General features: G+C 33.4%; 1 long non-coding RNA gene across 1 annotated transcript; it reads left to right on the forward strand.

Moving 5' to 3' along the window:
- Positions 1–1,148: 1,148 nt before the first annotated feature.
- Positions 1,149–13,673, forward strand: LOC117101402. Its single transcript, XR_004444278.1, has 9 exons — positions 1,149–1,769; positions 2,680–2,757; positions 3,152–3,255; positions 4,561–5,634; positions 6,862–6,951; positions 8,515–8,564; positions 9,331–9,370; positions 10,666–10,749; positions 11,138–13,673. It is a non-coding gene; the product is annotated as an uncharacterized LOC117101402 (long non-coding RNA).
- Positions 13,674–14,110: the final 437 nt, after the last annotated feature.

A 14,110-nucleotide genomic window follows, 5' to 3' on the forward strand; every position in this document is an offset into this window, starting at 1 on the left:
CTGTAGTGGTTGGTGAATGACTTGGGGATCATCTTAATAATTAAACAATCACGCATGTGGAGAGCTGAAAGCTAGCTAGAATGTACTCTCTGGGCTGCAGTACCTACTGTGCAGGGATTGTCTCGAAAGTTCCGCTTTTTTTTTTTTAAGAATGTGTTTTTCTTGCTTATTCTCCACTAGACAACCGGGCAACATGAGGAGTAAATAGGCTAGCCCGGAGCGGTTTTTACTAGACATTGTACGCCGGGCTAGTACTAAATCGAGCCCTGCCTACTGTAGTAGATTCTAAAATCCATTAAATAAGCCTTAATTGTCAAAATTTTTTGGAGCTTTACCATCTGGACCAATTTAGATATATTTTGAGCGACGCCCAACAACACCTCTTTGCTCCACCCCGTGACGTGTTACAAGTAATGAAATGTTAGCACATAATTCGGGTGCTGAAATAACCTCTGCAGCATACAGAGCTGGATTGCAAGTTGTCTAGGGATCAACTCATAGGTTACATTTTTTTTAAAGAAAATATATTTCCAGTCAATTTTGCATTGTTTTTTGTTATTAAATTTATGAAAATTGTATCGCAAACTAACGTGATTCATTTCAGTAATTGCAGCAATTCTTTTATTTTGTTGCGTGAAATCAAAAATGTTTCTAACATTATACAAATCATTCATTAGACCACAGGGTTGTAGCTGTAAAAAACTAAGGGTGGGTGATAAACATTTTAATAGTTGGTGTGTGATAGCATTGATAACCTTAAAATAATAAGAGTGGATTTTAAGGATGGAAATGTTGGTTAAGGGTCGGTTGAAGGCCATGAAAATTAGTTTTAAACTGGGTTTAAAACTTTAAGGCTGGGTGGCCCCGCCCACCATAACTACATCCCTGACCTCATTTGATAGGAAATTCTGTACTTGGAATCTATACATTCTCAAGCACTCCTTTGAATCTCCTTTAAATTAACACTGAATAGCTATCAAGATGTGTGGCTCTTAGATGGGAAATTAATAGTATAAATTCTACAAACTCACAATGGCTTATACTCTCTTATTTTTACACAGATCTACACTTGATTCACCCAAGGGTTTTTTTTATGCCAACCCATGTAAAGTAACAAATAAGGTAAATATAAAATTAAAAGAACAAAATGAAAACACTATTTAAACAAAGGGTTACCAAGAAGCAAAAAAGGGTGGGAAATAACACTCATTACAGAAAATAATAATGAGGATAACAAACAAAAATAACCTTGATTGGTGAATGTTTTTTCAGAGACAAAATCTTTATCTTAATTATATATCTTGTATTAATCAAGCTTATTTTTGGCATTGCATTTATTTTTCAAAGCACAATTCTCATTCCAAAGATGAGGAAAATTTTCTTTAGCTGCCTTCCTTTTTAATACATCTCGTTTCCTCATGAGTTTAATCAATTTATCACTCAACCATGGACTATTTTTATTTTTCAATTGTTTTTTCTTTATAGGGGCATGTTTGTTAGCAACATAAAGAAATTTATCCTCAAAATTCTGAAGTGCATCATCAATGTTTACTATAGTTTGTGATTTCGTACCAATTTACATTCACCAGTTCTACTGTAGTTTGAATTGGATTTCATGAAGTTTGTTATAGTTTGTACAATTTTTAATCCAGTGGTTTAAAGGTTGCTTTTGTTCTTTACATAACTGAATAGATAACATCATGATCACTAAGGCCACTATATAAGACTCTGGCATCACTAACTTTTTCTGGACAAGATACAAAGATATGGTGAGTAAGGGTCAACATAGAATTTGTGGTCCTAGTGGGCTCTGATAGTAGTTAATAGAGATTTCTTTTAATTTATTCATGGTGGGATTTTCATAAAGTTAATCACAATTAACATCCCCAATAATCATAATCTACTATTAGTATCAGTCAATACAGAGGCTCCTGTCACTACACTAACTCATCATTTAATAGTGGCACCACCATTAGTGGTGCCACTTGAGGAGGAGTTATATACCTAACAGTATTTGATACCTCAACCAAGTTTAGAAATCTAATTATATTGTTCCCCTTATCTCAAAAAGTAATAAACCTAGTTTGTGGCTCCCTCATTGTCATTTGTATTTGACAACGGTACTGTGTTTTCTAGTTGTGGATACAAGAATTTGATCACATTAAATCATGGAGGAAAATATCATGTTTAAACTATGGAAAAAATGTTAATGAAAATCTCTCAACAAAGAGATAATTTAAATATGAAAATTAATTTCACTTCAAAAGCCAGTTTACAAGTTTGTAAAATGCCATATCATTTTGTAAAACAATAATACATTTTTTGAAGTTATAAAATTGCTTTGATAAATAACTACAGATATAATGCTAATTTTGAAGTACAGTAAAATCATTAATATAGATGTAATAATAGTATGCTTTCAACTTAATTTACTATATTAATGTGTATTGCAGTTTTTTAGATAAAATAATATCAAAATTGTGCTTGTATGCTATTTTTAGAATCTAATATTCTATAGGCCTTTTTCTACTTTCTAGTTTTGAACTCAATAATGGTCTTCTTTTTAAAGTTTTGTTTCTTAAGTTCATGTGTATTTTCTGTTTCTTTACCAAAAACTATTGTGATATATTATTATTCCATTATTGAATAAAAGTAATATTTAATTTCAAACATATTTAGGTTATTACAGTTCTATGGTCGTGTTCACTCTCAACAAGCCTCCCACTAACCATCTCATCAAAGTAAGATTTATTCATGGTAAGTGTTTGCTGTGATTATAAAAACGATACAGGTTCCCCTTTTCACCTCCAAATTAAGACCACATTTCTTGCATCCTGAAATAAGCATTCTATTTTCATAATATTTTTTCCTAAATAAAGACTGATGCTGATATAGATCATAAAAATCCCAGACACATATGTAGGGAGGCCCGCAGTGATGCCAAGTAAATTTAATGCTAGTTTCTTGTTTACCTCATGAAAATACAGTATTTGTTTTAAAAGAAAAAAAAAACATATACAAATGAATGCATGTTTTCTGTTTCTTTACTAAAAATGATTGCAAATTCATATTGAATAAATGTGATATTAAATTTCAAACACTATTTTAGGTTATTACAGTTGCACCGTTTTTATTTTGCTGACATATTTAGGGTTGGGCAAGACAAAAGCACACAGCGATACCACCGTAAGTGGGACAGTTGAAATGCTTTCGTAGACCTGGAACTAAGCCTCCCTCTAACCATCTCTCATGAAGGTATGATTTATTTTTTTTTTTTTACACTTGACTCTGTAACTGACTGGTGAAAGTAAAATATAATACAAAAATTACCGACATGCTCCATCAACCTTTCGTAGGTTCGTACAGAATTTGTCTCATTAACCATCTCTCGTGAAGGTATGATTTAGTTTTGGTAGGTGTGGTTGTGATGATATTAGGGAGGTTTCGCACGCTAACGAATACGTGTACGCATACGTTTAGCTATCCGTAACGGTTTGTAGCCATTAGGGAGGTTTCGCATGCGAACACGTACGGTTAGTGTGACGAATACTTCATCATTTGGTCATACTCCGGCTGCTGTCCACTAAACGTGTGGACGACACGCATATCTTGCTCACTACACGCAAGTGAAAAACACGTAGGTAAATTTTGGATTTCTAGTAGGAAAATAAATGTATCTTTGAATACATACATGCCATTTTTGTGACATTTGAAGACAGCAAGTTAAGATAGAATGGGTCTCATTTTGGGGTCGCTCAGTGCTTTGACCTTGGTGGTGTTTGGATTTTGAGTAGGCTTAGGCCTACTTGTAGCCAGGCACTTTTGGGTCATAAACAATAGGGCTTATCACAAAATAACCAACACTTTTGACCATCAAAGGAAGTATTTTTCAGTTACAATTTTCAATTTCCAAAACCTTACATTACAAACTCTAATAAAACTTTGAGAAGCATGATGAGAGAAGAGAACAGAATATAGTACTAATAGGCCTAAGCTAGGTCCCAGGCCTAGGCTATGCTTGAAATGCGCTGTGATTGCGAAAAAACACAGAATGTATACAAAACTTCTCTATTGTTAATAATACAGGTCTGTCTTGTAATTAAAGACCCCTCTAATTAAAAACCACTTCTAATTAAAGACCACTTTATGTTTGAAATTCAATATTCTGTAGCCCGAAATAAGTGTCTATCTGTTATTTCTTATAATTTATAAAAAGAATTGTAGCCACGTTAATCTAGACATGGTCTAGATAAACATTAAAGTAGAGACAAAACACACAAATTTACTACTGTACTTTCATAATATTTTTTTCTAATTAAAAGACCAAGGCTGCTGTAGACCATAAAAAACCCCAGTCCCAATTGGAAAGAGACTTACATAAGTAATGCCAAGTAAATTTAATTCTAGGTTTGTTTATCTCATGAAAATATTTGCTTTTTAAAAGAAAAAAAAAAACAAATATTAATGTGTATTTTCTGTTTCTTTACTGAAACAATTGTTATTTTCATATTCATATCATTCCATCATTGAATAATGTTATATTGAATTTCAAACATTTAGGTTGTTGGTCTTCTGTATGGTCCTTATGCACAGTCTTTATTTTGTGATGGAAGTGTTCGCTCTTTAAAACCAGATTGTTGACGTGATGAGCGAGACAAATGGATGGGACACAGTGATACCACCAAAAGTGGAACGGTTGAAATGGAGGAACTGGAAATGGAGGAACTGGAAGTGAACCTTCCATTAACCATCTCAGAATAAATTCTGTCTCCTCAGAATTTATTCTGTAAAGCCTATGCAAATAAGAAGGTGGATTTTCCATCAATCCAATAAAATCATAAATGTCCTACAAAGAACTTTTGAACATTTATTCAGGTTTCACTTTTAAAACGATGACACTGAATATTAATTGATACAATAATATGAAAGTACAATATAGAAGTTTTTATTAAGAGCTACAAGAAACAAAATTACAAGATGTCCCTCCCCCAATTCCGGTCAAGAAGGTTGTGCCCCTTTTTCTCCCAGTTTCTTAATATTTAAAAATCTGTATCTCAATGGCTTCCAAGTTTAATTTATCAAATATCCTTTTTGTGTCTAATAAAAAAATTAGTTCACAAAATATCAATTAGAAAAATTTCCTCTGGAGCCTGGCTTTAAATAATGATGCATTCTGAATGATAACATTGAATTATTAGCAGTAGGGCCTATTAATTATTTTAATGGTTAGTTCGTAGTATTGTATGCGCAGCAGTGTGGTATCTACTAACAAAATGAATGTTATCATACAGTATTTGTTTCCACATGGAAGAAAGCAACTAATAATTTACTGTTTTACATCTTAACAATTACTGTCAATCAAGTACGGCACAGCAGAAAACCAGTGAACATTCTTAGTCTCTAAGATGTTTTGATTCTATTGGATGTCCAGGTGGATATCAAGGTTTGACATTTAAAAAAAAATTTCTCACTACAAGGGAAGTATATTAAAAAATACATTCTGTTTGTTTGTGTTTCAGTTGAAGGGATTTGTTAATGTGGTGCCGCCCTCTACGAATGCATTGTTATGAAACGGAAGTTCGAAAAAGGCTTGAAAAACCATGAATTTGTTAACTTGCATAGAAAAAAAACCAGGTAAACAGGGTGTGTGTGCTGTTTGGGACATTGCTATTTATGTCTTTAAAAAGGAATTATGTTGTTTCAGCTGTGCTATTTGCATATTATTGTGGACATAATTCTGTGGGAACGTGGGAGTGAATAAATCTGTGTGGATAGAAAAAAATTATGTTACTACAGAATTTATTCTGTCAAGTACTACAGAATAGTAAGGCATAAATTTTGTTGGTAACTAGCCCAGTGTGCTATTTTACTAGAGATTTTACTAGCCCACAAAATATTTTACTAGAGGGCCCTGAATTTGACCAACCAATGCAGTTATTGAATGGCATCACTCAACCAGGTTCATGACTCAACCAATCAAGCTTGGCTAGGCTAGCCTAGCTGATGAGACCTAGGGCCTAAGCTAGCCGACCTCTAGCCTTGAAGATCTCAAGTTTTTAATAAAAAATCGAACATTTAAAAAATATTATGGTAAGAAAATAACATGAATGTTGTATATAAGGTTGTAGGCCTATAAATTTTCTACCTGAGCCTACCAGATTGAACAGAATAATCTTCCGGTGAGAGCCTACTGCTTTAGTTTGTGGATTAATAACTTAGGGATCATCTTAGTAGTTCAACTCTTATAGCATGGGAGAGCTAGTACTACCTGAGCCTACCTGTTGTGTAGGGATTGTCTCAAAAGTCTTTTTTTTAAAGAAAATGTTTTTCTTGCTAATTATTCACTAGACAACTGGGCAACATGAGGAGGTACATAGGCTAGTCTGGAGCAGTTTTGACTAGACATTGTATGCCAGGCTAGTACTAAATCGAGCCCTGATATTTTAACAGTAATAATTATTTTTTGTTAATACATTATTAATTTTGTACAGAGAATAGTTTGACAGTTATAAGTCTGTGGTACATATTTGTTTCTGTTAAACATAGAATTTATTCTGTGCACGTAATAGTTAAACAGATATAATTATGTAGTACATAATTATTTTTATTAACAAATAATTAATTCTGTACACAAAATATCTTGACAGTAATAATTCTGAGGTACTTAATTATTTCTCTAACAACATAATGCCTTTGTGTACCTATGTCCCAAACGACGCCCCATACCCTGATTCATGGTTTTATTATCATCTCCAGGTGGATATACGAAGAGGTTTTACAGTTTGAAAATATTATTCACAAGAAGAGAATAACCTGGAAGTATATTGAAAAATAAATTCTGTTTGTTTGTTTGTGTTTCAGTGTCAACCACACTACGTAAGATCATACACATGGATGTTGGAAAAGGCTTTGAAAACAGTTAATATGTCAACTTATAAAGAAATAAAACAGGTATAATACACATTTTATTTAGAATTAAGGTTATGGTTTCTATGATTAATGTCAATGAATATAAGTGTCCTTTTCAAATGGCAACCATAAGTTGGGTAGCTTTGTGTGTGTATGGAATGCTGTTTGTTTGCTAGCATGCCAGCTGCAAATTTGCTGCGTTAGCAAAATTAAATTACTGGTGAAATTTACTACTAATTTAGACAAAATCTCTTGAGACAACAGTATTTACGTGACATTGTAAATCACCTTCCTTGGAGTAACAAGATATTGGTAAATTTTAGGGTAAAGTTTGTTGGATATAGGTGGCACCACAACCTCTGGCCTAATTGACACAGTACAGACAAACTGGTGCCTATGAAAATTAAACATGGCCGCTAGTTGCCTGCAATTTTGCAGCCTTGGCCTCCGTGCCCTCACAGATGCTTAAATATAGATCATTTAGAAGTAATATTAATCCAAATAAGAACTTTAAAATATGCTTAGTGAGCATATTTATCTATTATTCAATCATTCATTTTATTATGGCGACTAATAAAAGCCAACATTGCTTTAAGAATGTTGTAGGCATAAGCCATCAGTATCAAGCCCATGAATTTCACATCGGCAAGTGCCATCCATATTGCCAAGCCAGAATTGCTGCAGGACAACAATTTTTTGCCAACCTAGGCCTAGATTTCTTTGCTTCAAAAACTGCTTGGAAAGTCAAAAACTTTGACTGAAACAGGCTATAGCAGACACTAAATTTCATGTACGTCATCAAACCAAGGAAATTGGCGGTTCATAAAACAGTTTTGTTTGTACAATAACTATTCCTAATAGGCATGCAGTACGTACGATTTGTGTACAATCATCTTGTCTTTCTCAAGTAGTCGTTTCGTAGGCTAGGCATAGGTAGGAATGACGCTAGCCAGCCAAGCCTACAACATCGCCCAATTGAAGCCATGTTGGCCGCGTAGATCGTAATGCTTATCTAAATCTATTATTTGTCTTCATTTTACAGTATTATTATCATATTTAAAATTTTGTTTATTATCTAAAAACAACAAAATTCAACATATTGTAGGCCTAATTCTACCATCCGTTTAAATGCAATGATGATCACATCATGACTTCACTACTGACAAGTACTGTACATGTGTGGATAATTCCTAATAGATCAATCTGGGCATGCGCATGGACATGCCTGAGCAGTTTTGAAGCAGTCTGATGATACGATCGTAGCTTTTACGAAAGTGATATTTCCCATGCCAAAGATAAATATAAAACGAACGCTAAAACGAAATTTATTCGGTGATTTTCTTATGTAAAACATATGTATTATACTACACTATTAAATTAATACAAGTACGACCATTCTTTCACCAGCAATATATTGATTTAATAGAGAAATTAACAAAATCATAATCTGTAGAGGATGATATATGGTCGAGCGTTCGGAAAAATCCTAGTTTGGTGAAAACTGAGCATAAAGGTTTTTTCGTATGCACACTGGAAACATACCCGTTTCAAGAACACTGCTCATACACCAAGCTCTAAATTTATGTGTTTAATTTTGCTCCACAGATTGATCAGTAATGTCTAAGGTAAAGACTTCCTTCCGGGACAAAAAAATTGTAAGGATTTTTTTTTTGTATTTTATAAATAAATTTTATTAACAATTTTGCATGTTTGGTCTTTGATATGTTTCTGTTATACTGTAGTTCCTCTGGTATAAGGAGCCAACTGTCCTTTGAACACCAAAAAATTGGGCCGATTGAAGCTACGTTCACATCAAGCCCGGATTCCAGTCCGGAGACAAAATGGTGAAAAATGGGTTCAGTGGTAAAGAATAGGACCGTTCACATCAAATTCGTACGATTTTCAATCCGGACTCCGGATCTGGACCGATGGATCTGAGAGTCATTTGTATCCTGAAATCATAAGTTTTTCCCCCTTGGACCAATCAGTAACAAGCTTGGTTGGTTCGAACCAATCAAACGCATACGTACTTAAACTGAATAACCGTGTTCCGTGCGCGATGTGAACGCAGCATACAAAAAAGTAGCAACTCACGATTTTTTGTCCGGGCTCCGGACCGGATCCGGGCTTGGTGTGAACGTAGCTTTATGGTGGTGGGCTTAATCCTCTATTCAATCAAAAGCCAAAATTTCAGCAGTGCAACAGCCTAAATTAAAGCTAATATTTTATTTTTTTGTAAAGTCAGGTAAGCTACTCATTCAGATTATCCCTGGGGTTTTGCCCAAGGAAAAGCCTTCACGTAATATTAGGCACAAAGTAGTGGGGTGGGCTTACACCCGAGGTGGGCTTATAGCCAAGGTGCTGCATTAATTAAAGTATATATTTTAGTTCAGATTTACTTATTGAGCTATATTTTTTCAGAGAGAGTCTTGGCCGGAAGCAACTCATCCATATGATTATGGTAAGCTATTATAAACAATTTTTATGTCTGATTAAAACATCTTTTGATTTTTGAAGATTTTTAAATACTTTGTAAGATTTATTATAGAATGCATAGTTACCAACTGCCTCGCATCGTGCGGGACCGTCCCGCATTTCAAAGTGATTTTGGATGAAACACGCATCTTGCAGAAACACATGCTTGATCCTAAATTTGTCATGCATTTAACACAAGTATATGTGTGATAACGAATTATTACAAATTCAAAGCAAAATATTTAAAATTAGAAGAAAGTGGTTGTATTAAAACTATAAAAATGGTCATGCATGTAGTAATGGTCATTAGAGAGTACTGTACAGTGTTTCTGTGAAGGCCTTACTTATTTCAATTTTGGGGGTCTGCTAGATTTCAGTATTACAAAAACTTTCTTATGATTCCATTATTTTTTTCTTGTTTTACAATAATGTGATCATGTTTGACAATAATGAAATACCTTTGACAGGCATAATTGTAAATTATTTTAATTGGTGTTATATTTTAATTCCAATATTTTATTGGTGATCTGATATAATATTTTTAATTAGTTTTTTATGTATTCTCAATGTAAATATGTTTAGTATAGGAGAGCAATCCTTAGGTAATGTAAATCTTGTATCCATGTTTTCTCTTGTATACCTGAATATTGAATAAATGAGGAGGGAGCCTTAAAGTGACAAAATTAAAAGTAAATGGGGGTAACAGAATATTACATTCAAATTTTGAGTATAACAGTGTCATTTCCGGCCATCTACAAGTGCCATAAAAATGTCCTATCTCAGCTCCGACTGAGTTTGCGTAAATACCCTATCTGTAAAAAATTACATTTGTACCCATCCCTTCCTGTCTATGTTGAATTCCAAGCAAATCATCTTCTATCCATAATTTTACTGACGGAAGATCAACCATGAGTCTCCCAAAATTTTACACATTAAGAATTAAATGGAGGATGGGAATGCTCCCAGGGGTTGCATCGATGAACATGTTTTATGTTCATTTTCTTATTACTTCCTCCTTTCATTTCCATTTTCTCTATCTGTAAAGTGGGTTATGCTGGGTTATACATTGCTGTTCTGGCCCATCATAGCGATTATTTTAGTTGGTGTTCAGCAGCGTAGTCTGGGTGGTGCCGGTGGTCCCCACAAATAGTCCAGCTAAGTAGGTTATAAAAGATGCTAATGACACAAAGTTTTTTCTTATATTCACAAATTATTGCCCTCCCCAGCCTGAAACCACCTAGTGTTCATCTGTTTGTTTGAGATTATGTAATTTGTTTTTAGGAAGGAGACCTGTAGATGATATGGACCAAGAGATGGTTGGATATCCCAGGAATGTCATGGTAAATGTCTTACACCGTGCACAAGGTAACATAACCCTACTTTATTTAATATTGTTAATTTTCATAATTATTTCATATGCAGTATGTATGTATGATATTTCTATTGTCCTACAACATGTCACATTTGCCAATTTATGAAACCAAAATATTTTTCAATCTGTAGCAATCAGTAGATTCTGTTGAAATTAATCGTGTGTTGTCAGAATGAACTCAAGCATTACCATTTTTTAACAATCAACTTGTAAACCATCATATGAATCTTTCTTCTTGTTGACAGTACATTTAAGATTACTGAATACAAATAATAAAATAATACATAAAACTGGACTGTAGATATTACTAGTGCTGTACAGCACTTTTCTAATTACTGTATAGTTTTGTGGAAGTTGCAAGAATTCTTTGATTTTTATCAGGGAGAGAAGTATTGGAAAGGCTAGATGAAATTGCCAACAATCTTCAAGTGCCGGTAAGGGCAATAGAGCCACAAATAAGAAGAATGATGTGGTTAATTCAAATGCAACGACAAGAAAGAAGAAGGGAGAGAGAATTAGAGAAGAGGCAGAGAAGAGCAAATAATCAGAGGAATTAGCGAAGGAGACGAGGACAGGGATTGACAAATGGTTCAGCTGATGAAATTACTGCTGGAATAAGTTGAAAAATGAAACACAAATTAGTAGTACATAGAGTAGTAATAATAGAACAGGACAGGACATGGGCATTTTATAAAATTAGTGTTGCCATGAAATTAGCTTTAGACTCGGTGGAAAACCTAATACTGCCCAGCTCCACCACACTACATTCCCACACTTTTCAGGACGATTTAACCAAAGTTTGCATTGAAGCACATAAAAAGTCTGTATAAATATGTTAAAGATTGGAAAAAATGTAACTTTAAATTGTTCCAAATTGGCCCCTTACTTTAAATGTATTTTTAAATGATCTTCAATAGCAATTGGATTTTGCTATTTCATTTTTATTTGCTGATGATAAGCTTTTTAAAATAATTTTGTATGTTCAGGGTGCATTGAAACTTCAGAAAGACACAAGTTACCTCACTGACTAGACCAGGGTCTGGGTGCTGGACCTTACCATTTAGAAGTGTAAATTTATGTTATAAATTAAATATGCAGGAGCTTGAGTTAGTTTCTGTTCATAAAGCTTTAGGTATTTTTATTGACAGTACATTAAAATTCATGTTATCCTGTTAATTATGTTCTGTCAAATGTTATTCAAATGATGGGTATGATTTGGAGAAATTGTAGGTTTATGAATGATGGGCGTGCCCTAATTTGCTTGTAAAATGATTGTTCATCATCAGAAACTCAATTTCTCCCAAGTCTGTCCCATGGTATTAATAGAATACAGTACAAAGTAGGTTTTTAATTTGTTTAGCTAGGACATATCCTGATTATACTGTAAAAATTCATTTAGTAATCATAGACTTGTTTTTAATATGTTTTTTTTTTTCGAAAGTTTAAATGATTTGATTGTAATCGTGTATATTCGTTTAAATTTAACATTCCTAGTCATACTCGCACTAAACACTTTGGCTGAATTGACTTAACAAAGAGAGGTTGTTTTTAAGATTAGCTGTTACATCTAATAATTTAAGTGAAATTGATTTTTTTTTTTAATGTAGTTTATCTTCATTGAAGCTTAAATTTATGAAGATAGTTAAGGTTTAATATAAGTTAGTAACATTCCAACCTGTTACAGTTAATGGAGATTTTTGTCTATGTTGGCTGACAATTTATTAAAATTAAAAATATAACAAAAAATGTGTGACATACAGAATCATGTGTTTTGAATACATCGCAGAAGCTAGTAATCCACATATCAATGGCTAGTAACTTGCTATATATGATATGATATTTGATGCACAGCATCCTCTTTGACATTGGGAAAAAAGTTACAGCTATTTTAGTGAAGCCCTTATTTTCTGATGATAATACTTAAAGCATAGCCCTACATAATTTTCGAAATATTTTGAAGGCCTGTAAACCAGGAATCCATATGGATTTAACTGTAAATGTTATTGTCCGGATACAGTGTACAGTGTTTATATATATGCAGGTGTAGCTTTCCTCTGAAACTTTAAAAAAAAATTGAGGGTGCAATCATTATTGAAATGGTAGTACACAGCAGAAGCCACAGTGCTTTAGGCACCTTTATACAATGTGCCTTTTCACAATAAATTAATATCTGTTTTGCCTTAAAAATTTGCTTTCAGTGGATATTAAGGAACCTGAATAGAAGAGCCATTAATACACTGAGGTATAAAAATACCTCTTTGAAAGACCACTTGTGCGTGTTGATAAAAAAACTTAGTTTATTCATGGAGGGAAGGCACCGAAAAACGTAATACAAAACATCCATTTTGCATAGCGTCATCTATATACTGTATTGTACATGCATGGTTTGTAGAAGATTATGACAAGAAAAGGCAATTTCTTTCTAGCACTTCGTTAATACAAAGCGAAGGAAAATTTTAAACTAATTCATTTTGATGGAGGAAGGCGAAGAACATCAACTCTATTTATATATTAAATCATAAATATTTTAGTTGCTAAACTTTACAACTTAGGCCTTTTGCTGGTATACCTTCTCAGAAATGATGACGACGACAACGATAATGATCATGATGATGGCGATTATGAAGGATTGATCTTGAATATGTGAAATTAAGAAATGTAAAAATATGCACAGCTGAATTATAAATCTCCTCAACTAATAGGCCAGTTTATAAATGAAAATTAAACATGCTATTATTGGGGAAAATAGATAATACATTTAAGAAGTATTAAAAAGAATTCTATAGGTTGTGACAAAAGAATTAAGAATGAATATTCCATTGCATTGTTGTTGTCTAGATAAGCTTGTTTGTAAAAATGGATGGCTTATTTTTTACAATTATGTAAAAGAAAATATTATTAATAGAAGTACTGTATATCAACGTATGATATGGCTTTTTTGTAATTGGCATTAATTCTGCTGTATAATACTGGAGTGAGTAATATATTTATGATAAAAATTGAAAATCAGAAAAAGATGGTGAAATTAATGTAGGATGACTCCACAACAGAGAGATAAAAATAAAATTATGATGACCATGGAGCTATGGTGGTGGTGATGATGATGATGGTGATAATTATGATGGTGATGATGATGGCTGTGATAATGGTTCGGCCTAAACCATCAGACTGATTGTCAATCAGAACTTAGATTTAGCAGATATACGGTACCAGCCAATTCTGTCCAAACCTCTGCTCGAGCCAACCCTGCTCAGACCACAATCCAACTCGGACGAAACTTGGATCATGACTTTAAATAGCTCGAACGATCATACACAGCTCGTATATGTATTATCATGAGTGTATGCAAGGAGG

Source organism: Anneissia japonica, unplaced genomic scaffold, assembly GCF_011630105.1.
Source record: "Anneissia japonica isolate Jap-2015-1 unplaced genomic scaffold, ASM1163010v1 scaffold287981_len1045443_cov154, whole genome shotgun sequence".
Lineage (NCBI taxonomy): Eukaryota > Metazoa > Echinodermata > Crinoidea > Comatulida > Comatulidae > Anneissia > Anneissia japonica.